This window comes from Lepidochelys kempii, chromosome 11 (assembly GCF_965140265.1).
Source record: "Lepidochelys kempii isolate rLepKem1 chromosome 11, rLepKem1.hap2, whole genome shotgun sequence".
NCBI lineage: Eukaryota > Metazoa > Chordata > Testudines > Cheloniidae > Lepidochelys > Lepidochelys kempii.
The window spans coordinates 8,686,364-8,714,241 of NC_133266.1; the positions used below are offsets into that span (position 1 = coordinate 8,686,364).

Consider the following 27,878-nt stretch of genomic DNA (forward strand, 5'->3'; position numbering starts at 1 on the left):
GGTTTTACAAACTTGTAATAAACCCCATAGCCAAAGAAATCAAAACAAAGACAAAGCTTATTGCCATAGGCAGCCCAGATTGGTGATATCGTAAATTACAACTTCTGTATTTCTCACTGATATTAATATGTATGAAACAGATCAATACACACTAAAGCTATTTTGTGTGTGCCCCCCAACCCCCTTAAAGTCTCACTTATAACACATATGGGGATTAAAAGAAATAACATGCTTAAAGGGAAGGTTAGTTAATAAGATTTAGGGAAAATTTTTAATGAATGCTTGTCCTACTAAAGATCGTTCTAAAATCTACATATGTTTGCAGACAATTAGGGGCAAATTGTACATTGACAATTTACACCTGCTGAGACTATGCCTCTTAGGGCTTGATCCAACTTCCACTGAAGCTGGTGAGTGTTTTTTCTTGGACATCAAAGTAGCAGTTGGATCAGACCCCTACACAGTATGAAAACAGAACAGCAGAGAATCCATTGACTGTGTTTTGCTGTGTGGACTTGAAACTCTTCTATTCCACCACTTCCCTAACTTGTGTGGTTATTGATTGTAAAATATTGTCCATTAAAAACATCTGTTACAAGAATTGGATGTATCATTGTTCTTTTAAAAAATACAGCATTTTAGGGCCTGATCCCAAACCCAGTAGAGTCAGTTAGCATCTTTCTACTGACTTTAATGGGCTATGGATCAGGCCCTTAGGGCATGCGGCCATCCCATCTAGATGAGCTTTAATATTGTGTCTGCCTGCTATTGTATTTGAAACAAAAGTAATGAGCTGCATAAAGGAGGGGGGAGACCCACATAGCCTTCAAGAGTTTGGAGCATTTCTGAGATAACATTTTATTCATGTAGCTGCAGTATTTTTCCATGTACCATAGACTTAAAGCCAGCTGTATTCCACCTCTATTCCCACAGAAGATACTAGTGAGTTGTTTTTACAGCCCAGTTAGGAGTCTCAGAAGTAATGCAAACTTTAGATTTAGCTTGTTAACTGAGTTCCAAATACTCCAGGTTAAAAATAAAAGTTATTGGAAAGCCAGAGCCCACTTAGCCATCAGTCTAACTGCAGCCCGCCACTAGCCAATGAATCCAAGATGCTTAGAAGTGACTTCACACAAACACAAACCTTCTTTGCCAAAGAAATTAGGGGTGTTTTGTTTGTTTTGTTTCAGATTATTTCCATCTGGTTGAAAAAACTACCAGTGAGTGAGTGTGTGAGAGAATTCAAACTGCATACAATGTGCCAGCTATGCTAACTGATTGCCCAGAATGGACATGGAGCTACTGAAATCAGGTATGCATAGACTCATTCCTACCTATTCACAAACCCCACCGATGGGCCAGTGAGGAGGAAATCAACCTGCCCAGTGCTAGGGAATCTGACAGGTTTCTTGCAGGGAATCCTAGCGACTTTTCCTCCTCCGCTGTGTTTCTCTACTCCAGTATGGGAGAAAGGCCCAGCCCATCTGGAGCAGCAAATGGTGCAATTCACTGGGGGAAGAGGGGGGGAGGATTAGAGTGAAAACAGATCCGGCACTGGATTTTGACTGTGGAGATCATCTGACTTGAGTTAACAAACCCCAATTTAAAAGAGTGGGAGAGAAAAGTTTGTTCCCCTCCCCCTTATTTTTTTAAACTTTCTTCTTGTGTCGGTGCTTGAAAGACAAAAGCTCCTCTCTCCTCCCCCCCTCCAGTCCTCCTAAACTTCAGCGTGTTTGTGTGTGTCGGTGTCCTACGCTGGGATGATGGATGGCAGAAGTGCAGAAACACGCCAGCAGCAGCAGCAGAGGCTCCTAACACTTTTTTAAACTCTCTCCCCTCCAAACTATCATCAATGAGACTCCTCGGAGGAAGAAGGGAAAAGAGCCAAGCTGCAGCCGGGATTTGTGGCGGCGGCGGCCGCAGCAGCAGCTTTTAAAAAAGGCACCAAAAGGAAGGACGTCTGGAAAGTCCCTCCCACGCCCCCCCAAGTTTATGATGGGGGGCTGAATGAGCAGCCCTGCTCCGGAGCAGCTGCTGGCACAGTGAAAACTTCCCGGGTTCTCTCTTTGGGTAAAGTTTATTTTTGATGATTATCCCTTTCTCTTTGGGGTGCCTGTGTTTGGAGAGGGAGATTGAGGAGGGGGCTGGGAAGTAGGGACGAAATTTCCCTCAACTGCGCCGGATCATGCTTCCCTAGCACAGAGGGAGAGTCCCCTGCTGCCAGTGTTAGGCGCTGCACTTTGCCAGCAGGTAAGTGGCACGGGCTCTCCTGCGCTGGTTCCTGGCGGGGGCGGGGGGGGGGAAGACGTTTTATCTCAGCAACTTTGGGCAGCGGGTTTTTCTGCTGTTGTGCTTGGCTCACTTTCCTGCTTGTTTCCATCGCCGAGCTGGGGAGGACTGAGCACGAGGGTGCGGGATCCCGATCGCAGCCGGAGCGGAGCCTGAAACTGACCAGAGTCGTGGTCGTGTTGCGCCGTGATAATTACACCCCTGCCTTGGCCAGACTGGAACCCCGGGGTCGCCTGATTCCGCGGGAGATCCCGGCAGTTCCGGGTGTTTTCCGACCCCTCATCTCCAGCCCGCCGAGGTGTAGATTGCTCGGGGGAGACCTTTGCTGCGAGAGTCTCCTTCCTTTCCCCCCACCTCGCTCCTGCAAAGCTGCTTAGATGGAGCCTGAGGGGAGAGGGGGGTGCAGCCCGCTGCTTGCCTGTCCTCCGTCCGTGGATGGGATTGTTGCATGCATCTTACTGTGGGGTGTCCCCACCCCTATTTTGGGGGTGCAGTGCTGCTGGAAGGGTACAGTAGTAATACTGGCAGAGTGATTTCTACTGGATGGAGTGAGGACCGGTGCTTGAGAGACAGTCACTTCCCTGCAAGTTCTGCCCAGTGCTGCACCCAGGCTGTGCCGAGACCTGCCTGTTTTCCTGTTGAAGGTAGCTTTGCTCCCCAAAGTGATCAGTGGGTTTACTACTGTATTTTAAGTCCCCCCCCTGTCTTTTTCTCTCCCCCCCCCCCGGGAGGAGCAATCTTTCAGCAAGTATATTTGCTGAGGAATTTCAAAAATCCACTGCTGCAACTTGATCCCTGTGTGATGAGGAGCGGCTTGGGGAGAGCTGGGCGCCAATCCTATTAAGGATTTAGAGAGCTGAGAGTTTTCCCCTGGACTCAGTGGCTTTAAAACAATCGGGGTGATCGGCTCATCTAGATGCCTTTTCTGCCTCAATTGCTGTCATTTCCTAGGAAACCTGATTTTTCCAGCCCAGGAGATTAGGATGATTTTTCAATAAATAAAATAAGATACTGTTCAGAGTTTGCCTACAATAGACTCTGTAACTTTCACTCTCACCATGAGGTGTGTGTCCAGCTAGGAACAGAGTGCCAGCCCAGTTAAAGGATTTTCCAGTTGTTCACATACTACTTGATCACAAACTTGGAAAGAGGGATTATTCAGAAAGTTTTGTGGGCCAAGATTAAGTATCTATCCCACAACTCTTTTTACAGAGGGCAAAGCTCTATTTTATCTATCGTGTATATGTTCATGTATGTATACACACATTGTAACATTGCAAAATTTGAAAATGTACTAGTACAGCCCCCCACCTCCAATCTACTAAACCATCTTTTATCACATTGTTGATGGGGAAAAAATAAAATAGTAATGATCCATGCAAAAAAACAAAACAAAAAAACCTAGCCCTGGGCTAGTGAGCAAGTACATTTTAAAAGGCTATTTTATGTGTATATTTTGTTGTGTGTGTGTGTGTGTGTGTACACGTGTGTATATGTATATGGGTGTGTGTATGTGTATATATAATCAATGATATATAACTGAACACAGTCTTAACTATGGAGTTACTACCACATCTGTGTGTGTGCCATGCATGTCTAATCTGTTTAGATTTCTCTATTTTTGATACAATTAAGCATACACCCTCCTTTACACATATTGAAACAAACATTTTTATTGGGTTGTGATGAAGTTTATATCTTGTTAGAGCTTAACGGCTATAGACAAAAGGAGCAGTTGTAAAACTTTTTTTTTTTTTTGCAATTGAGGCTCTTGGGATGTACAAGAATTTGAAAGTAAACGTTTCACAAGCATGCTGCATAAAATAGCATTTAAACAAATATTGTATTGGCATGCACTGTGGAGCTAGTGCCAAGAAAGTAAAGTAAATAAACCATGAAATCCAAAATATACAGATGTGGAATAGACTGATTTGTTATAAGACTTACCAATTTGATCTGTTTGTTCTAGCTACCTTACATTTTTTAAAAAGATTTTTTTTAGGTTACTAAAACTAATTCGTATAACTTTGCTAGGGGAAAACCAGAGAATTCTGCCTACATTTTACATTTACCTGGGAAAGGAAATCCTGATAAGTTATCATTTACACTACTTTATTGTTTGAAATGCATGGTAATTATTGTATATAGCCTGTACCCTTGTTGAATTGGTTTGATTCAACTTTTCTGAAGTGTGGATATGGTAATTTGCATTTGGGGTGGAATTCCAGGAAATTTTGACACCTGTCAAACTTTAATTTTACTAAAAAGTAGCATATTGCATGTAATTAAAAATCTGATACATTTTTAAAACAAGAATTAAACTCAACAGGATTTCTTTAGTACAGTTAGGTTTTTGAAACTTGTCATACTTTGATCAGATGACCTAGCCAGAATACCAAAAAGTGCACAATCAGATCAAATAAAATTGAACTATATTTCTATGGATCCCTGTCTATCCAACCTTGTCTTGTATGTTTGTAAAAGAGCTAATCTTTAAAGAAAGGTGAGGTAAGATTCACTTGATCTTGATTGTTGTTATTGTCTTAAGTATGTGACTTTGAAGTGCCCAGAAATGCAACGGCTGTTCTTCAAAAAACCCAACAGATCTTGAGGATTGTTTCCAACTTCCTTTCAATGTCTTTTTTTCAGTGTGTCAAAGGGGATGTATACAGGTGGACAAATATTGTTTCTATTTGTATTAGCTCATTAATTTAAAAAAAATAGAGAATCGAGTCCAAATTTTCTCTGATAAACTGGAGTTGCAGTTACTTCAGATTATATGTGTATAAATGAAAACAGAACTTGATCCTACCTCTCTAGTACAAAACGTAGATTTTCATGCCACCTTAAATTTAAAAAAAATGGGTAGTGTTGTTTCTTTCACCATGAAATTATATAAATGATCACATTTTTGGATGAGATTTGAAAAGCAATTGAAATGTTCATGGTAAAAGACATGTATTGTTTTGCTGTTTTCCTTATTCTGGGGGTTACCTTAAAACTGAACCAGGTCTTTTCCTTACAGTGTCTTGCTAATGTCACCATACAGAAAGGACTACTTACTGTATGATGGTTTTGGAATTACGTCTGGGAGACTATCAGTGATTTAAAGATGACAATTTTTTTTCCTGGTCCTGATAGTTTACTTGGTGTTTTTAAAGCAGCTTTCAAACACTTGATTTATTGTTTTGGGACAAGGTAGCACATCAAAATAACAACACCAGGATGATCTCAGTTCTTAACTTTAAAGTAGAAACCCAGTTGACTGCCTCTCCCTATTTTTGGCCTACTGTAAACCAGTTGTTTGTACTGCAATCTGAAAGGTACACACATACGCTGTGCTTTTTGTACTCTGAGAAGTGCTCTGTTCACAAGTTTCCAAGTGCAGATTAGTGAAGATAGTGGATTCAGTAAACAGTCATCAAAATCTATATGTATTTGTGCAGCAAACACCTATCCATTGCTTCACCACAAAGAATCCACTTAATAATCTGGTTGAGGATTCTAAGTCAGTGAGTTTTTAAAAGAGGCTACTTTGGAACATTAGATGTGACTATAGCATCAAACTAATTAGTTGCCACTCCAAACCATAGCTTTCAGGGCTTCACAGAAATTTGATATTTGCACTTTTCACTCCCAGTTTAGTCAGCTCATACAATAGTCTGCATTTCTACTGATGGAGAAGATTCCAAAGCATTGGTTGAAAACTGCACAACTGCTTTATAACTTGTGTAAGTATTCTAAAGAATTGTAGCAAAAATTGACCGGTAATCAATATCTTACAGCTACTTCTGCTACATTCCCAGTGCCACCTAAAAATAAATATTCAGTAATTATGAGGGATAATACAACAAAATAAAACCAGCGTGAATGATTTCCAGTACAAGAAGACATTGTGTTGGGAAGCAAGCAATACTCACATACATACGTAAAAGTGTGCGTGTAATATCAAATAAGAGAGACATAGCATTAGATCATGTAAACAGCTGATCAGAAATAGTTAATATGTTCCTTTCTGAAATCCATTGAGAAATCATATATCTGAGATAGGTACAATAAGAAATTATATCTTCCATACTAAGCTTGATGAGGGAGGAAGAAATTATTTAGGCTGTCCACTAGTGTATGTGTCCACTAGTTTTGGGTGTGCACTTTGAGATATCTAGGACCTGATTTTCAGAAGTTCTACACAGCAAGAACTTCAGTAGGATTTATGGTTGCTCAGCCCCACTGAAAATTGGGCCCTAGATGTTCTCAAACTGGATACCGAAAATCAGGGCATTTTTGAAAATAGGGGCCTTAGTTTCTTGTTCAAAGCTTGATGGTAATCAGTGCGAGCCTTGTCCTGTTGATAAATTTTTTCATGTCTCAAATCTTTTTGAGACTGTCACCTTTAAGTAGATTATAAATATCCAGAAAGAATGAAATTAGAATTTTAGGTTCCAGAATTTATTATTGTTATTTTATTTCTTCTACCTTCTAAGCGGTTATTCTCATTCGAAAGAAGTTTAGCAGCTTTATCCTGACTCAAGACTTTTCTTTTTGTATCTGCAGGAGAGAAAAAATTTAATTTTGTGAAATTGCAAGAGTAAGCTTTAAGCTGTCTTTGACATTTTGGTTTAACTTGAATAGGTTAATGGTTTTTTTTTTTTTTTTTTTTTAAAGAAAACAAGTTGGTGGGAAGTGTGTTTTAACTGTGAGTACCCGATTTCAGCCATTAGCATAAGAAAAAAAGTTTTAGTGCATTTACTATTGTATTGAATGAAGAGTTCCAACAGTCAGGGAAAAGAAAGTGAAAGGCTGTAAAGAAATGATGGTCTATTCAGATTATTCAGCAGCCCAAAGCTCTGGTCATCTGCCTCTGAAATCTGTGATCGGGATATCACTTTTATCTTCCTGTGCCTTTCTCTTGCCTTTTTCACACGTTCACTTTTGTCAAGGTTTATTGATCACGTTTTCTTCTCTGCAAATCTGTGGAAAATTTAATGAACCAAAAACAACAGTGAAAAAAAAGGAACTTTTTATTCATTAGCGCTAGATTGAATTTTTTTCTTTAGCCTGTATCCCCTTGCCTCCCATGTGTGTGATTGTGTAACTGTAGTACTTACAGTAGATACAGTTGAAATGGCTGCATTAGTAATTCTGTTCCAGGGAAAAGTTTATTTAATATGTGTGACCTAGTACTAAGTACAATTCCAATCACTTCTCTCTCTCTCTCTCTCTGTTGTTGTTATTACTTTTCTGAGTTAAAGATTCTTGACTGTGTTGCTTATAGAGTTAAATATGATAAAGTGTGTATTCTGGAAAGTATTTACCTTTGCTAGAATTAAACCTGTTTGCTATCTGGTAATTAAACCAAAATTTAAATGATTGCAGATTACTAGTAGTTATTTACAACCCTGATTGTTTTGGTGCCATGATCTTTGTTCATTACACATCTGCTTTACTACTGTGCTGCCCTAGAGCACTTTGTGATGCAAATGTTTTTGTTAACTTACAAATAGTTTCTGTATCTAGACCATCTCAGGTGACATAGTTAAAGCTCTTCTTCTCTCCCAGCTGCAATGAAAAAGCTCTAATTAAATGTGGCTTCCAGTATGATTAAGTTTTGCTGACATTTTCCATGCAGCAATTTACCTTTATGGAATCTGTTGAACTATGGCTCTTTTCGATCCTGTCATTGGGTGTGGGGGAGGAAATTTAGCAATGCACTTTTTAACATTCATTTTGTTTCTGCAGCTTGTAAGTGTAGGAAAATAAATGAAAATGGAGGTGCAAAGGTGTTAAAGATATTTCTTTGCTATCCATTGAGAGTTTCACTGTTACTTTTTAGTCTGAATGAAATACTAAAGTGCAAAACCTAAAGGGAGGAAAATTATAATGTTCTGCAGAATGATCCAAAACATTTCAGTAATATTCCTGTAAGTTGTCATGCTTTGGACCATTACAGCAGTACTATGTGTAAGGGATGGGTTAACCGCTGGTGTAGGGCAAATGTCCCTAGGTATACCATAATTGTATTTTGAGATATCTGTGGTTGCACGTGTTTCATACACTTCAATGTTTGTATTCATTATAGGAATACACTCCTGTGGTTTATACTTCCACCTCGTCTATTCAAAGGATTTTCTACCCTGCAGGGTGAAATTCCATTGAGTAACACTGGGTTCCTACTTAGAAAAAGTAAAAACACTCCTTTCCTCCATGAAAGGTGGAATTTTAAGGATCCAAGACTGCGCTACTTGCAAATAAACAATGTGAACCCAGCGAAGCCTGTGCAGAATAACATGCCTTTACCTTACTGCTGTACAACTAACTAAAACCTGTGTGAATTCAGAGCTCTGTTCAGTTGGAAGCTGAAGTATATTACCCATTACTCCAATTCCTTTAATGTTGGCAGGACAATTTCCATTTTAAGAATGCTATGAACAGCTCATCTGAACAAATAGTTGTTGTTTTTTTGGGGAGGAGAGGGGAGAGTTCTCAGTGTGATGCTGTAACATTGTATTTTATAATTATCACCATCACAATTTTGAATGCTCATTTACTGAAAGTTAAATACAACTTTATTTTTTACCCCACGCGTATAGAGCAAGGATGTTAAATTATATTGCGAGTGGGTGACCTGAAAGTTGTCTATCAATTCCAACTTTATTAGATACTTAATTTTAAGTAGTGTGATGCAGTTATTACTATTAACTGAAAAACCCTTTAAATAGCCAGTCACTTTTTTTCAACTTCATGAAAAGAAGCATCTTTAGCTAAAATTAGATTATATTTCCCCCCCACCCCCCTTTATATTGATCTGTAGGGTCCTATTAGAGCCCCTTTTTATCAGCCCTTCTTAAAAGAAAGATTTGATGATTACTGTGGTGTTAAAAGAGCATCAGTTCCAAAGACCAAGATAGGTCCTTTTCAGAGCGATCCTTAGCAATGCCTCTTTGTGTGGTGGACAATGCAATAAGTCAGACAGGACTTTTTGAGCCACATCTATAAGGAACTGTAAGGGCCACTGAAGTACACTTGTGTTAAGTTGAATTGATTGAAATTTAATGGCTGTTAGTGGCTATGAATGGTAATGATTTTCTAGTATCTTTATCATGCTTGACATTAATAACAGGAGAGTGTGTATGTGTGAAGCCAGTGTGTTACTCATTTTTAAAGATGCTTTCTCCCACCCCTCTTTCCCATAATTTAGTTGCTTTGATGCTTTAAAAAAAATCTCCGGCCTCAAAGAGCATGTACATCTTGTCAACATAATTCTGTGCTCGTGATTTTTATTTTTTCCAATTCCGACATAAATCAGACTACAATATAACGAGTGTGATGAATTTGTTTTACATGCCATCATGAATTAATGTTATGCAAATGGAAGCTTTACAGGTACTGTGATTTACTTAATAATTGCAAGTTCTAATATTTAAGCACATTCATTATGTCTAAGTTTTTTAAAAGTACATATTTTAAAATGTGAAATGTGAGATTTGTGTGCATTTGCTGTGTAAGCACATCTTGAGGGCTAAGAAAGAATCAATCAGCGTTTGCTTTGGGCATCTTTTTCCTCTAGATGCTACAGAGACATTTCAAACAGAATAATCAAATATTTGTGTATATGGGGGGGGTGGGGGTGGGAAGGGGGCGGAGAAAGGTATTGGTGAGGAAATGAGGCTTTAAAGTCTATGAAGTAGTAGAAAACTGCAAAAACCAAGTCAGTTGGCCTTTTTAAAAAAAAAGAAAAAAAGGTCTGCACAATGGGTTTTACTATGCAAAGTATCCTTTATTTCATTCCTAAATCTGCACTGAGAGCTGTTCTGGGGGACTGCAGTCTCTAACCGTACATTCAGAACAATCTGAAGAATTGGTGAGAGCTATAGGCATTCTGGGTCAAAGGTGAATGTGAATGTGATCACAGGGTTTTCAGTCTTTGATATAATTTTTAGAATGCTTCTCAAAGGCTAAGGACAAGGGAGAAGAAGTCTGACACACAAATATATCTTGACTCTCTGAAGATAAGAATATATTTTGACTTTATTTCTCAAAAAATTGAGGTCACTCTGATCTGATGACAGACTGAAAGCCCATCAGTCAATTTTTTTCAAATAAACAGACATGAGGTAATTCTGTTTGATACATTGTGTGCGTACAGGTAGTGACAATATGTTTAGGTTCTGAAGTTTGTGGCCCAGGTGTCAAGGTTTAGAGCAAATGTCTGGGCTTCATTGCCCAGGTAGTATGAATCCCATTGAATTAACAAATTCAAAAGTAAGCATTTCTGAGCAGTATTCAACCATACTGTGTATTTGTCTGTGGATCCTGGAGCTTTTAGTCATGTGACTAGACCCTGAGTAGAATCTGGCTATCGTCCATTGTTCCCAGGCAAATCCATAGGAGTATTGACAGGACAGCAGGATTTCACCTGATGTGCAGTAGTTTGAAGGACTGTTTATGCAGTTATGTGTCTCTTTTTAATATATGGGAAAAATTCACCCTGGTACTCCACTCAAAATAGGAGATAAGTGGTACGTGGGCCTTGTAAAGTGCCCTTTGTAGAGGGGTGAATTCCCCCATGTGCACAGTGGTCAGGCTAATCATCTTGTTTTGGGAATCACAGCTTTGGTATTTCCTGACTAGTGCTGGTTGGAAAATTTTGGCAGAACCATATTATGTTGAAATATGCGGTTCCACTTCCATCAAAATCAAAATGCTTCAAGAATTCAGGCTGAGATTGACAGAATTTGATTTTGGAAGAAAACTGGTGGAAAAAGCCCTGAGGAGTTTGAAAAATGGAACTGAATGAAATTTTTAGATATATTGTTTTGAAGTGACTTTTTCATTTTGAAAGGTTTTACCTTTGCATTTTAATACCAAATTAAAAAGTGAAAGTCAAAATGAACTGTTTTAATGCATTTCTCCCCCCTTACATGGGAAATTTAAAAGTTTTTGTTTTCTGCTCTGTTTTGGAATATAACCAAATTCCAAAATCCTCCATGAAACAGAACTTCTGTTCTCCTCACAGCTCTATTCCTGAATATTTCTGTATTTTGAGCATTAATATTGCATAAAGTTGACAACGTGAAGTACTTAGCTGAATCAGGGCCATAATCATAAGCATAGTTTGACTTTTATATTTGGGGGGGGGCAGCTCCCGTCAGGCCAAGGAGGCCACATGGGGGGTGCAAATTCTGCACCTGCCTGAGGCTTGAAGTTTGTGGGGGCAATGCCCCCCGGCCCCCAATCTATGGCCATAATAAATGTATTAGTCTTTCATTTCCTTGTGTGTGCAAGGTTTTTTAAGAAAAGAGAGTGGAGAGAACCTTCGTTACATCTTGGTTCCACTGTCTCAAGGACTCCTTAAGGCACCACTTTGTTCCTTAGAATATATTCTGATTGTTTCTTCTAGTCAAAGCAAAATTCTTGACACTTGTACATTTACTCCTAGAGCTGTGATGGTGTTTTGGAATATGTGATAACATCATTCTGCTAAATTCAGTGCCTCCGATAGTGGGACCAGAATTCCCACTTTGGGACTAGTGGATATTATGTGGTGGTAGGGGGATGGCGGTGGAGGCTGATTCCTGGAGGATTTGGCAGCTTGTAGAAGGAGGATTGTAATGAAAGGAGGGAACATTAGCAGTCAGGAGAGACTTGGGCAGTAATAATAAAATAGGACCATGCCACTCAAGATTAGTTATCTGTACCTCCCTCTTTTCAAATGATACATGAAGAAGCACAGAAGGTTGGATGGTTTTTCCAACAGTCATCCCTTTCCTCTGGTATCTCTCAGACTTGTGTGCTTAGGATGTAAATATGTAGAGTATATGAAATCTGCGTAGTATGCACAGTCTGATGATCTCATGCTCCAAAAATCACTTTAAGGGAGGGAGAACTGCCAGGGGGCAGGATAAAATGGATCTAATGACCAAAGCCCATTTGGCTTCCTCTTTTCCTTGTTCTCATATGTACAGCCTTCCAGACTGAATGGACCTGCCAGTGTCACACAGGCCTGTCCTCCATCCATTGAAGGCGGGCTAAACTTCAGTTCTGTGTGGCTCACTATGTGTGGATCTTTTGAACGAGACCCTAAGAATCACAGTCTTGTGTGAATATGAAATGTCCAAGATGCTTTTTGTGAAAGCAGGAGTTTATCCCGGCTGTCTTAATCATTAGTTCCCTTCTCCTACCGAGTGTGGTGTTGTGTGTGATTGGCTGCCACCCTAGAGATGACTGCAGTTTAGTGACCCTGTAATGAATACAGGGCTATTTCTTCTCTTGTTATATGTTAGATGCTAAGATGCAGGCTGTGTTTCCTATTAGCCAAACAGCATACCTTCTGGGTGTACTAAATCACCCCTACCTAAGAACAGTTGTGTAACTTACTGTGTAGGCTGGACTGCTGAACCAGCGGTGCCGAGGTTCAAACAAAGTGCAATGCTGCAGGTGCTGTTTTATAGGCTGGTTGCTTTAAAATGTCACACCTTTCCGTCTCTACTATTTCACCAGCTAATATGAGCTAATGGAATTTAGGCATCATATGTTCCTCCCTCTTTCCCTGGAGGTTACACGTTTCTAAGCACCCTTGAGCATGAGTTTTAAGGTCACCAGTGGCATTTTTAGGTCACAAAACTGCAGAGTGCCCTGTCTTCGAGCCAGGTAATGAAATGACTAATTAGTTCTCATATCACTGTGGTTATCTTATCTTTTTCTCTCCACTTGGTTCAGTTCTGAAATAGCATGAAGCCTGGTTGGGGGAAATGTTTGAGAATTATTTCATTTGAAACTTAGAGATAGCTGTGCTCTGGGGTCTCCAGATGAGAAGTACTTTGCACTTACAGTTCATTTCACCTGTGGCTTTCAAAACATCAATCATAATATGTTCTCATAGTTAAAAATAGAACTCATATCAGTATCCTCATAAAACTGTTATAATAATGTTTCAAAACACTTCAGCATACAATGGTAATATTATGGTTTAGGTTGGGTTATTAATGGAGGATTTTTTAAATAAGAGCAAAGGTCTCTTTAGTGTACATATATATATCTGTGTAAAGATAAACTGCAATTGAACTGTCCCTTTAAACCTTCAGAACTAGACACTTTGGACAATGCAGATCTCTGGGTGTATCAAAGCTACATTAACCTATTTTAGTTTTCACTTTTCTCAGGTGTGCTGGCATCTGCTCGTGACAGATGCTTTGTGATAAAGCTGTCAGATCAGCGTGCCTTTGGAGATACCAGCACTCCATGCTGGTACTTGCAGAGTGCTGTATCCAAATATTCTTTAATTGTCTTATTAAGTAGGGAATTAAGCTCTGCACTTTGACTGTTTTGGTGCCAGTGGCTCTTATTGCAGGCTTTGGCATGGCACCATTCTTCTTCTTCTTTTTTTTCTTTTAAGATCCAATGTTGTTTTAATTATGTGGAAATTGAGCTGGAGCATAAAATCTGATGAGAACAATGACTACTTTGGTATACGGTATGTACACTCAGATTTTATGTCCTTTTCTTCAGAATATTATGTGGGGTTTTCAGTTCTAATGCTTGTGATGATTTAAGAAATAAAAAGCAGAAATCCTTACTGTTGCCAGACCACAGGCTCCTTAGCGCCAGACTTAGAGACGAGCTTCACATGTTGTACATTTTAAAAGCATACCATGTGTTATTCTTTAGCTAGCTCACCCCCCCCCACCCCGCTATATAATCTCTTCCCCGGCCAATCTAACAGATTATCTTTAATTAAATAAACTTGTCTCTTACTCTGTTTCCGTGCTGTCATGGGATAGTGGCAGCAATTGCAGTATTCTATACCTATCTCCTGATCTGAAGCCATCTGCCCAGTTAAGGGTCTAAACTCACAGAAGAGATTGGAACCTACCCTAATGTAACGGTGTCTCTTCTGCTTTAAATCAAGATTGCTTGATATTGCTATTTAGTCCTATGTTGTGCATTAGGATCAAAAGCTCACAAGTGGCTAAACATATGTTTAGAACTTTTTCTCAGGGGATGTAACATGTTTCAGTTTATAACTGGGTTAGTTGCAATCCATGAGTCTAAAATGGAGACTCTTTGCCATTGGAATAGTTCAGGGAGAATACTGGCATCTTGAGAAAACACCTAGTTATTGTCCACAAGGTTAAGCTGTTTATTGTGTAGCCACAAAAAATAAACAAATTAATCTGGAACAGTTGGCTTTTTCCTGACATGAGAGCTGTTCCAAGGGCATGTAGCTATAAAACATTCTTTGAAACAACCTCCTTTCCATCTTGTACAACTTGCAGTAAGGCACAGCTTCTCACTGTAAGCCAGGCTCCATTAGGTATTATAGACCAAAGTTCATATTCTGACCCCTGCTCTGGCCTCTGTGTAGTATTCTGGCAGCCTATGGGGGCTGCAACAGCCCAAGGGAGAATTCTCCCACCACAGGAGCTGTGTATGACTGGTCCATTGCCCCCTTCATGTCCTATGGTTTGGGGGGGTGCCAGGCACAGGAGGAGGGTGTGTGTGATAAAGTTCACTCACCAGAGTGGTGCCTCCTGCTGGCCATCTGGGGGTTTAGCTCTCTCAGCCAGCGCTCCCTCTCCTGGTGGTGCCTCTCCCACTGTCTTCTCTGTCTACAGCCCTGTCTCAACCCAGGAACCGCAGCGTCCTTTTCATGACTCTGCCCCCCAGCCGTGTCACCATCTGTATTTTCCCCCTTCTGAGGAGAAAGTATCTCAGTCCAAATAGTCCAGCCACTTCCCCAGTGGAAAGTGTGTGTATGGGGGGAACCTGGACCCAAACACTACTCTGGGTCCCAACCTAGGGGCCCTGTCAATAGCAGCCTCCTGTTGCCTCTCCTTAACTTCTCCACCAGTGCTGTTTCAATTGTCTGGGCCACTTCTCCATGGCCCAAGCACTTTCTTCCCCGGGTCTCCAGACACCATGTTCCAGCAGCCAGCCAGGAGATCCCTCTTGCTCCCCCGGTCCCTGCCAGAAACTGCTCTGTCCAAGGTGCTGCCTTCCTGAAGTCCCCTAGGAACACAGTCCTCTCTCCTTGCCCTCCCGCGGCAACTAACCCTGCTCTGAGCTGCAGCCCCTTTTAGGTAAGCCCTCTGGGCCCTGATTGACTGCTATGTGCAGCCTCTCCCTGCGCTGCCTCCTTAGGCTGCTTTTAACTTCTCCCTTTACAGTGTGGGATGAACTCCCCATCACAAGGTGGCCATAGTGGCCTAGCACTGCGGATGTTCCGGACTGCCAAGAAAGCCTTCCCAAGGCTACTATAAGTTAGAGCAGTCTGCATAGACTAACTCATGCTCGAGGGCTGTTCCAGTCCCTAGCACAGGCAGAATCCAGGTGGTGTAAAGGTGGCTTAAAGTGCTGTCAGGTTTGTGATGGCCACAAGGGAAGTACTTCATCTTTTGTTGGTCAAGGTTGTCTTCATGTCCCATCAGTGGGCAGGGTACCAGCTATTCTTAATGGAAACTACAATAGAAGTCTCTCAAGAAAAGATTGCTTGATACTGATATCTGTACCAGGCTTCCTTTTTCAGAAAACCTTGATGAGAAAATTGTGGCAGGACAACTGTGAAGGAATATGGACTTCTCAGACTTCCTTAATTTTAGTCAGTCAGGTTTTAGGCTCAGGTGTGGTCCCAGAAAATGTGCTGTTAGTGTTGGTTGAGTATCAGTTTCTGCAATGAATGAGAATAAAGTCTCAATGATGATTCATTTAATGCTGTTGTCTGCCTTTGATATTATGGATCATGGTGTATTGTGAGATGTCTGCTGTCCCTCGCAGGAGTGGCTCTGCCTCTTTCTTTGAGAAGTCCCAGAGGAGGAATTTCCCTAAACTGCTGTCTATCCCAAGAACTCTTTTATGGTGGAATGCCACAGGCTACTACTGTTTTCTCACCACTGCTGTACAATGTATAGATCAGGCCCCTAGGAGGGTTATAAGGACATGGGTTCAGTGGTACAGTACTAATGGTACCTAGCTCTGCATCGCTAACATGGCTGGTACACTGGAATGGATGACCCAATAGCTGCACATGGTTGGGGCTTGCAGGATGGCAAGCTAGCTCAGACTCTACTGGAAAATCTCATATTATATGTTTGCCCAATCAAGGGAGCACGGCTGCTGTTTGTAACACTGGTTCATAATTTAGGGGTCTTGTTAGATACTTGGCTACTCAAGTAGGAGCTGTGGCCAAGAACTCTTTTTTTCTGTCATTGTCTGTATGACTGTTTCTTTCTAATGTGCACCTTGCTACAATTATTCATGCCTTTCATCACCTTTTGACTAGGTTGCTCTTCTGTGCTCTAGATGGGACTTTCAGAAGCTGATTCTAGTGAAGAATGTTGGTGACCACTTACCAGCAGTGTGTCATACAGATACATAGACTAGTGCTCTTCAGTCTGCACTGGCTACTTATAAACTTCTGGGTGTAGTTTAAGGTATTGCTTTTTAATCCAGAAGTCTTTAAATGATTTGGAAACTAAGTACCGAGGATGCATATCCCTTCCTGTATGATCCCACGACCTTTGTGTTCAGTGGAGATGGTGGAGCTGGATATCTCTGGTTTATAAATGAGTGTGCTTCTGATAGCTTATTTTCCAGGAGGGTTCTTTGAATTCACTTTCCCCTGCTCTCCCTTGATCTGACAGAGCCAAGGTTTGTTCACCTGGGTCCTCTATGAAGCTCATATATTCTTTTAGGTGTCTTGAGGGACACAGATGTGTCATGGCTATGGTTGTTGATGATGGTGAATGGTGATTGTTATGCTGACCAGTATTACTGTAGTATTGTATGGGAAGTTCAATAGGTGTTCTTATTCTTTGGTGTGTTTTTTCCTGTCAAGTGCTAAAAGAAAACAAATAAACAGAAGGGTAAAGGATGTGAATATTTGGTTGATTTGAGAAAAATGGATTTAAGACACCTGCCTAGATTAAGTTTACATACCCAGGGTTACCTTTCAACTTCAGAATGTGTTCTGTGGAAAAAATATGGAGCAGGACTTCATACAGGATATTGTAATCATTCATGTCACATAAGTATTCCAGACCTCCCTACTGTCATAGGCCAGACAAGTATTGAATTAGCATTTGGATTTTTTCTGTTAATTTTGTAGCTCCATGAGTGAATCAGCATTAATACAGCAGGGCAAAGACCAAGATTTGCGATATGTCATGTTATACATCCAACTGAAATTATATAAATGCTTAGATGGTTTTATTTTTCTCTTTTACTTAAAAATTTGGAACTCTTTTTAAAAATACTTTTGTTTTAACAAAAAAAAAGGAAATTATTCAAGTTTTGAAGTCGTTTCATGGCTAACTGGAAAATAGTGTGTTTGCTCCTATTTGAAGTCAATGATGATAACTTATATTCTGATGCCATCATCATGATCAGGCCCAGTAAATTACTGTCCTATTCCTTCACTCACTATTCTTTAAGAATTCATAAATTTGGAGCTACCTATGCAAACCTCAGCTTCTGTGAATTTACATTCAAAATATGCAATGACTGTATGCAGCTGGCATTCCTATCCTGCTCCTAGCACAGCACTCACAGATGCTGGCAAGGGTCCAAACTTACTTTCCTCCTGGGGATGGTCTTGCTGTAAATTCAAATGACAGAGAACACAAACTATCTGCCAGAGCTTGCTCCTTTCTTGGCTGTTTCTTGAGTTGCTCCCTGGGAGTCCCATTCTGTCCCTCTGCCTACTTAGTTTTGCTTCAGAGACACAAACTGGAGCTAATGGGATCCATTTGGTTTGATCACCAGCATGAGCCAGCGGAACTTCTCTGTATAGTAGTCTAGAACTTGAGTGGGTTTGGTAACCAAGTGTTTACCATAATTTTCAAGGACCTCTGCTTTGTTGCCCTCCATTCAAACATTGGACACTGTAATAATTAATAACCTTAACATCCATTTAATCTTCTCCTTAATATGAGACTAAATCTTCAATGGCCAATAAGAAATGAATTTATCTAGCTGGTTCCTACTGGACTGGTGTCTACATCACTGTAATTTGCCATTGTAAATGGTTCTAGATGGAGATTGCATAATGGAAGTTAATGTTAGAAATAAATAATGTTTTTCACTTTTTTTAAACAGGCATGGGGGGAAACAGCTGTTCTCTTTGGAAATCCTGTGGGTGGGAAAGTGTAAAAAGTTCACATATTGTTGAGGAGGCGGCGATGCTGTGCAGTATGTAGTATCTGAAGATGTACTGAGAGACTAGATCTCTTGGATGAGCGTAATGGGATAATACGATCTTCATCTGTATGTCACTTGTTTGAGACCAACCTTGGGCCTCAGAGATCGAAAACTGTTGTCTTTTGATGGCTGATTAGTTGTTCCAGTGTAGTCTCCAGTAGAGTTTGGTGTTCAGACACTATCACAACTAACACTAATCATGAACTCTATTATTGGCAGTGAATCTCGATAGAGAGAGCTGAAAGGGCATGGAGACTGAGCCCCCTCTCAGCCATGTCTGGGGAGCTGAATTGGGCAAGCTTGCATGGCTGCCTCCCCTGCACCTGCCACTCTTCTGTGGCAAGACAGAGGACTTTGAAATCCCTGAGCAATAATATTCCACAAGTACTGCATGCACACAGCAAATAATTGTTTAAATTGCGGTTTTACATGATATGAGCTATTTTAGGGCTGCTCTGTTCTGATTTGTTCAGATCACTGTATTAGAGAAAATGTACAATAGGAATTTTTTTATGAGTGGAAAGGTCAGCAATGGCTTTATGAAGAACTATGTGTTGGAGAAATGACATCTGTTTACACTGGGTGCTGTACTTTCTGTGACCATCAAGGGTACTTTTAAAGGTGAAGTAGTTGGCTTAATATACAGTAGTAACACCAGGTACTGTGTGGATGGAATCCTGGATTCGATTTCTTCCAACATAAGTCAGTGGAACTCTTAGGTGAGAGAGGTAGAGCTTAAAAATTCTCAGCAATGACATCTGCTAGACAATTGGAAGGCCTGGTAAAGGAATTTTGAAGGGAGCTTGCTTTAGTCTTCCTGGACAGAGGGATAGAGACATAATGGCCTGAGACTTGGGAGCAGTATAATGGGACAAAATAGGTTCTTTATAAAGACATGGTTTTCCTGACACAAGGGGATCTACAGATGATATGAGCATGGGCCAAAAATTTTGAAATGCAATTCAAATTGGAAAAAAATCCACACTTGGACATTTAGGGAAAAACAATTGGAAATAATGAGGAGAAATCAGGGAAACAGTAATTTGGAAGGGCTCCATGGCTGAGAATGGTGAGGACACAAGTTCAGTGCTCTATGACCAATGAGGTCTTGGGCTGCATGTCCCGAGGCATCACCTTCTATATCTATGAGGTAAGAGATCCTCTCTACACAGTACTAGTTATCACAGCAGGAATATTGCATTCAGTTCTGCCTCACCCCATTACAAGAGAGAGATTGACTAATGGGAAAGAGATCAGAAAAAAAAGTAACAAGGGGCTGAGGGATTGACTTATGAGGGAAGATTGAAAGAGCTGAATATGGACAGCTTAGCTAAAAGATGACAAATGGGTGGTTGGGATATAAATCTACAAATATCTGAAGGGAGTAAACACCAAGGCTGGGAAGAATTATTTAGAGTGATACAATGGTGTGTAAATAGAAGTAATGGGATGAAATTTCAGAGAGGGCACATTTCAGCTGAATAATGGGAGAATCTTCGTGACAGCATGATGTATGAGGCCATGGAATAATCTCTGACTGGAAGTGATGGAAGCTTCATTGCTTGGTCTTTTTAAGTTGGGGCCAGATCCTGTTTGCTGGGAAGCTAGTGTTTTTTATAGCCTTTTATTGAAACATTCATTTCCACCTTTTATAAGTGTAACACACTGATATACAAACTATATACTGAAATCACTTTATCCATCACTGAATGTGTCTATCTCTGGGGTGAAAAGCAGCAACTACTAGCAATACAGCACTTGAGGAGAGAATGTGAATAATACCATGCCCAGCTGAGTTGGAATTTAGCCAAGACACCCCTGCTCTTATGAAAAGTTACACTGGATCTGTACTAACCACGGTGATCTGTATGTCTCTTTTTACATCTCATACTTCTGCCTATTGGGGCATTCTACTGTTACCATTTTGGGTTTAGTTCAGTTGTGGTCTTTGCAACAAAGAGACATCAAAGTTGTGCTTCAGCTCTGTGTTCAAACCAAGAAATCTTCCACTTTGCTTCAAAGAAACCAAGACAAACAAACCTTCATTGATGCACATGGTCTGTAGTCTTTTTTACATTTACAATACTGTACCTTAACTTTTTCTTTAGAAACTCCCATTTCTTCTTCTGCTTTTCACTTCACTTGAAATGCAAACCAAGGTCAAAGGATCACTTTCCTACTGGTGAAACATACTGCATTGTCTGTCATTTTAAAATATTCTTTACACTGGCTGCAGAAGGGTTGATTTCTTCACTCTTTAAACCTAAGAATGAGTCTCCTAGAATGTCCTTAGCTTTTCCTTATCCTGAAGGTGTAAATTAGATAATTAGGCAAAATAGCCATGTAAATCAAGTTATAGCATCTTGACTAAAATGGTAGTTTATCTTGAGTGCGGGGCGGATTGCAGAGATTCATGTAATTAGAGAAATGAATGCGGCTGTAGCATTTAACATATACTGGTAATTCAGCTGTTTCATTGAAGAGAGGGAGGACAGCAAACTTTAAAGCATTGGCTTGCTCAGAGCACAAATTAGACCAGAACTAAAACTGTCTTGAATAATTGTTTTAAAATATGTTGTGTACATCAGTGTGATATACTGTGTTAATACATCTCAGCCAAAGTTGTGAATTATATGCCTTTTGAGTCTAAGGGAAGAACTGATGAAGAGTATAATCTTTTCTAGCTTCTAAAGCCATTGTTGAAAGTCACAACTGTGTGTCACTGATTGAAATGAGGGCATCAGGATGGCATCAGAGCTATGGAGCTTTGCTCATAATAAAGAACCATGCAGCTGATTCTCTAATATATATAATGTTCATGAAAGAATTGAACTCTGATGAGTAACAAGACATGGTCTAATCATACATGGCTGACAAAAAAGATGAGGCTAATGAAGATGAGGTTTATGTGGTCAGACTGCTGCATCTGGTGGTCAAGTTGCTATCAGCCATTACTGCAAGTACATGCAAATCCTCAGATCTTCCTCAGGGTGAAGGCAAACATGCATTGTGCACTGACCTAAAACATGTGCTATCGATTAGCCCTGTTTGGCTGCTGATTTAATAAATTAGTAGTTACATTCTTCGTGCCATTTTCCCTATAGCAATTAGAAAGGGAGCTCAGAAGGGAAAGGACTACAGACATCCTCAGCCTTTGCTGCTGTCCTCCTGCCCTAAATGTAAATCTTCATGGTCCACTCTCAAAGATGTGCCCTGATCAATTGTCAGGGTTCCTTTCCCACTCTGAACTCTGGGGTACAGCTGTGGGGACCCGCATGAAAAGACCCCCTAAGCTTATTTCTACCAGCTTAGGTTAAAACTTCCCCAAGCACAAATTCTTTTCTTGTTTCTTGGGTTTGGTATGCTGCCACCACCAAGCGATTAAAAAAAAAGAATCAGGGAAGAGACCACTTGGAGACGTCTTCCCCCAAAATATCCCCCCAAACCTTACAGCCCCTTTCCTGGGGCGGCTTGAGAATAAACAAGATGAGCACAGACCAGCCTTGGGTTTTTAGGACCCTAAAACCCCAATCAGATTCTTAAAAAACAGAACTTTATTAGAAGAACAAAACAAAGATAAAAGAAGAACTCTGTAAGATTAGAATGGAAGATAATCTCACAGGCAGTCAGATTCAAAACATAGAGGATTCCTCTAGGCAAAACCTTAAGTTACAAAAAGACACAAAAACAGGGATACGCATTCCCTCCAACACAGCGAATTTCACAAGCCAAAAACAAAAGAAAATCTAATGCATTTTCTAGCTAGATTACTTACTAACTTTATAGGAGTTGGATTGCTTGCTTTCTTGATCTGTCCCCGGCAGAGGCATCACACAGACAGACCAAGCCCTTCCCCTCCACCCCCAGATTTGAAAGTATCTTGTCCCCTTATTGGTCATTTTGGTCAGGTGCCATCCAGGTTACTTGAGCTTTTTAATCCTTTACAGGTAAGAGGATTTTGCCTCTGGCCAGGAGGAATTTTATAGCACTGTATACAGAAAGGTGGTTACCCTTCCCTTTATATTTATGACACCAATAAAAACACATTCTGATATTAAATGAATGAGCACTCAAAGCCAGAGGCATGAGAGTAGGTGTGGAGAAGACACCTCTCCCCAACCTGTCTTTTACACCATGTGGGAAAAAATACCACCCTTCCAACATATTTGAATACACCCTCCTGCCATCCTGTGCTACCCTTCTTGGCCATAATGTAATGGCTTTGTGTGTGATGATGATTTCCTCTAGTGGCTGTCCCAAAGGGGATAAAAGCTCTACTGCTGCTGACATCTCATGGAAGCTCATTATTAGTACAAGTGGCAGAGATCTGTGCTTTTGGAGGTGAAAGACTAAGGTTCTAGTCCCATCTCTGTGTATGTGATTTAAGCTAGTGATTATGCCTTAGTGCTTGTGTTGTCTCGAGCCAAGGGATTAGTTGCTCCACCTGTACCTCTTACCACCACTTGCAGCTATTGCAGCACTTGTCTCTTCTTCCAGTCAGGCTAGGAGTTCAGATCCTGCACTCTCCATGGTCTTTCCTGCTGTTTCAATAAGCCACTCTACAAATAAACCAGTTTGAAAGAAACAGGTTAAATGCCACCATGTCTGAGTCTAGTAGGTTTCAAATGCTGGTGATGAAGATTTTTAAAAGCTGTGCCATGGGTACAGGTTTTGGCCATTATTCTATTGTTAATTTTCCTTAGCAGACTTTAAAGGCTGTAAAGTGGCAGGGCAAACTTAGTTGACCAAAACAATCATACTCAACAGCATTAGGTTCTACAATCCTACCTGCTCTTAACCCACCACTGGCTCTGCATCAAGGAATTCATTAATGCTGTTAACTATATAACCCTTTTCCCCACATAGGCATCCACCATCTTTACATCCTGGGATTCCATCAGGTCACCAGGCTTATGCCCCTGTGATGCAAGATCATTTCCAACAAATACATTGGGAGTAAATGTCTTTAACAATTACAGGATGTTCATTGGCTTTTTGTGGAATCTCTTGAAACTTATGAAGGGAGTTCCTGTTAGTGTTCTTCAGTTCTCTCTGCATGTCTGCAAACTTGTCAGAGTAGGAATACCCTGGATTCTAAAGACTGTCTCTTGAGTCAAAATACATTTGAAAAAATGACTCCCCCCTAGTAATGCATGTGCCATCTTCTTAAGTGACAGAAAATTCAAATGAACTTAAAATTCTATTATACAGAATTTCTGTTTAGAAATGGATCAAGATATTTGTACCCCCCAGATGTTCCTGGGTGTTGGCTAGGGCTTGCCTTTTCTTATTAATTGGAATGATAATTTTTTAAAATATACATATTAATTGAGGCATGTCTCCAAAAGATCTGAAAGAGACAAGCCTGGGCTTCAAAAAAAAAAAATAATGATAGGAGCAGGTTTTTGGCAGCCCTTATTCCATAAGGTGGATCCTGTCAACAAAAGCACCTTTTATTTAATAGTAAGACTAGGAAGAGCTCTGGCTAGCTGCAGCTTATTCCTACCATTGTCTGTTTAGTCAGATGAGATAAGCTGTTATCCACATGATAACATCTAGGTTTCTAATCACTTTCATGTACTGTTTTCACAGGAAAAACAAAACCATTAATATAAAACGCTATGTGTTTTATGGTCCTCGTCCTTGGTGAATCATAGGATATCAGGGTTGGAAGGGACCTCAGGAGGTCATCTAGTCCAATCCCCTGCTCAAAGCAGGACCAATCCTCAACTAAATCATCCCGGTCAGGGCTTTGTCAAGCCTGTCCTTAAAAACCTCAAAGGAAGGAGATTCCACCACCTCCCTAGGTAACAAATTCCAGTGCTTCACCACCCTCCTAGTGAAAAAGTTTTTCCTAATATCCAACCTAAACCTCCCCCACTGCAACTTGAGACCATTACTCCTTGTTCTGTCATTTGCTGCCACTGAGAACAGTCTAGATCCATTCTCTTTGGAACCCCCTTTCAGGTAGTTGAAAGCAGTTATCAAAACCCCCCTCATTCTTCTCTTCCGCAGACTAAACAATCCCAGTTCCCTCAGCCTCTCCTCATAAGTCATGTGTTCCAGTTCCCTAATCATTTTTGTTGCCCTCCACTGGACGCTTTCCACTTTTTCCACATCCTTCTTGTAGTGTGGGTCCCAAAACTGGACACAGTATTCCAGATGAGGCCTCACCAATGTCGAATACAGGGGAATGATCAGGTCCCTTCATCTGCTGGCAACACCCCTACTTATATAGCCCAAAATGCCGTTAGCCATCTTGGCAACAAGGGCACAGTGTTGACTCATATCCAGCTTCTCGTCCACTGTAACCCCTAGGTCCTTTTCTGCAGAACTGCTGCCTAGCCATTCGGTCCCTAGTCTGTAGCGGTGCATGGGATTCTTCCGTCCTAAGTGCAGGACTCTGCACTTGTCCTTGTTGAACCTCAGCAGATTTCTTTTGGCTGAATCCTCCAATTTGTCTAGGTCCCTCTGTATCCTATCCCTATCTACCACTCCTCCCAGTTTAGTATCATCTGCAAACTTGCTGAGGGTGCATTCCACGCCTTCCTCCAGATCATTAATGACGATATTGAACAAAACCAGCCCCAGGACCGGCCCTTGGGGCATTCCGCTTGATATCTGCTGCCAACTAGACATGGAGCCATTGATCACTACCTGTTGAGCCTGATGATTTAGCCAGTTTTCTATCTCCCTTATAGTCCATTCATCCCGCCCATACTTATTTAACTTGCTGGCAAGAATACTGTGGGAGACCGTATCAAAAGCTTTGCTAAAGTCAAGGAATAACACGTCCACTGCTTTCCCCTCATCCACAGAGGTAGTTATCTCATCATAGATTAGTCAGGCATAACTTGCCGTTGGTGAATCCATGCTGACTGTTCCTGATCACTTTCCTCTCCTCTGAGTGCTTCATAATTGATTCCTACTCCATGATTTTTCCAGGGATTCAGGTGAGGCTGACTGGCCTGTAGTTCCCTGGATCCTCCTTCTTCCCTTTTTTAAAGATGGGCACTACATTAGCCTTTTTCCAGTTGTCCGGGACCTCCCCCGATAGCCATGAGTTTTCAAAGATAATGGCCAATGGCCCTGCAATCACATCTGCCAACTCCTTTAGTACTCTCGGATGCAGCGCATCCGGCCCCATGGACTTGTGGTCGTCCAGCTTTTGTAAATAGTCCCGAACCACTTCTTTCTCCACAGAGGGCTGGTCACCTCCTTCCCATGCTGTGCTGCCCAGTGCAGTAGTCTGGGAGCTGACCTTGTTCATGAAGACAGAGGCAAAAAAAGCCTGATCTGAAAGAGTACATTAGCTTTTCCCACATCCTCTGTCACTAGGTTACCTCCCTCATTCAATAAGGGCCCACACTTTCCTTGACTTTCTTCTTGTTGCTAACATACCTGAAGAAACCCTTCTTGTTATTCTTAACATCTCTTGCCAGCTGCAACTCCAAGTTGATTTGGCCTTCCTGATTTTACTCCTGCATGCCTGAGAAATATTTTTATACTCCTCCCTGGTCATTTGTCCAATCTGCCACTTCTTGTAAGCTTCTTTTTTGTGTTTAAGATCAGCAAGGATTTCACTGTTAAGCCAAGCTGGTCGCCTGCCATATTTACTATTCTTTCTACACATCGGGATGGTTTGTTCCTGTAACAATGTTTAGTGGATTCTTTCAAGTCATCCTGAACAGCCATAGAATATAGAACTCACTGGACCTCAAACACAGAATTAATGCATTGTGAATTTACTTTGCAATTCTCCTAGTAAAAGCAGGGTGAGAGACTGGCGATGGGTTAGGGAGATTTTCCCCTTTACATTTTCAGTTCACAGCCGGCCCAGAAGTCAGTAATGACTGAAGGTTGCTACTATTTGATGACAGGTTTCAGAGGAACAGCCGTGTTAGTCTGTATTCGCAAAAAGAAAAGGAGTACTTGTGGCACCTTAGAGACTAACCAATTTATTTGAGCATGAGCTTTCGTGAGCTACAGCTCACTTCATCAGATGTTTACCGTGGAAACTGCAGCAGACTTTATATACACACAGAAATCATGAAACAATACCTCCTCCCACCCCACTGTCCTGCTGGTAATAGCTTATCTAAAGTGATCAACAGGTGGGCCATTTCCAGCACAAATCCAGGTTTTCTCACCCTCCACCCCCCCACACAAATTCACTCTCCTGCTGGTGCTAGCCCATCCAAAGTGACAACTCTTTACATAATCAAGTCGGGCTATTTCCTGCATAGATCAAGGTTTTCTCACATCCCCCCCACCCCCATACACACACAAACTCACTCTCCTGCTGGTAATAGCTCATCTAAACTGACCATTCTCCAGGTTTAAATCCAAGTTAAACCAGAACATCTGGGGGGGGGGGGGTAGGAAAAAACAAGAGGAAACAGGCTACCTTGCATAATGACTTAGCCACTCCCAGTCTCTATTTAAGCCTAAATTAATAGTATCCAATTTGCAAATGAATTCCAATTCAGCAGTTTCTCGCTGGAGTCTGGATTTGAAGTTTTTTTGTTTTAAGATAGCGACCTTCATGTCTGTGATTGCGTGACCAGAGAGATTGAAGTGTTCTCCGACTGGTTTATGAATGTTATAATTCTTGACATCTGATTTGTGTCCATTTATTCTTTTACGTAGAGACTGTCCAGTTTGACCAATGTACATGGCAGAGGGGCATTGCTGGCACATGATGGCATAGATCACATTGGTGGATGTGCAGGTGAACGAGCCTCTGATAGTGTGGCTGATGTAATTAGGCCCTGTGATGGTGTCCCCTGAATAGATATGTGGGCACAATTGGCAACGGGCTTTGTTGCAAGGATAAGTTCCTGGGTTAGTGGTTCTGTTGTGTGGTATGTGGTTGTTGGTGAGTATTTGCTTCAGGTTGCGGGGCTGTCTGTAGGCAAGGACTGGCCTGTCTCCCAAGACTTGTGAGAGTGTTGGGTCATCCTTTAGGATAGGTTGTAGATCCTTAATAATGCGTTGGAGGGGTTTTAGTTGGGGGCTGAAGGTGACGGCTAGTGGCGTTCTGTTATTTTCTTTGTTAGGCCTGTCCTGTAGTAGGTAACTTCTGGGAACTCTTCTGGCTCTATCAATCTGTTTCTTTACTTCTGCAGGTGGGTATTGTAGTTGTAAGAAAGCTTGACAGAGATCTTGTAGGTGTTTGTCTCTGTCTGAGGGGTTGGAGCAAATGCGGTTGTATCGCAGAGCTTGGCTGTAGACGATGGATCGTGTGGTGTGGTCAGGGTGAAAGCTGGAGGCATGCAGGTAGGAATAGCGGTCAGTAGGTTTACGGTATAGGGTGGTGTTTATGTGGCCATTGTTTATTAGCACTGTAGTGTCCAGGAAGTGGATCTCTTGTGTGGACTGGACCAGGCTGAGGT

General features: G+C 41.1%; 1 protein-coding gene across 1 annotated transcript in view; it reads left to right on the top strand.

The window, feature by feature from the left end:
• Positions 1 to 1,922: 1,922 nt before the first annotated feature.
• Positions 1,923 to 27,878, top strand: part of GLI2 (GLI family zinc finger 2) — a 244,572-nt gene continuing 218,616 nt past the window's right edge. Inside the window, exon 1 of the mRNA XM_073304689.1 lies at positions 1,923 to 2,070. The gene's annotated coding sequence lies outside the window, so the exon portion shown is untranslated. The remainder of the gene's footprint in view (positions 2,071 to 27,878) is intronic.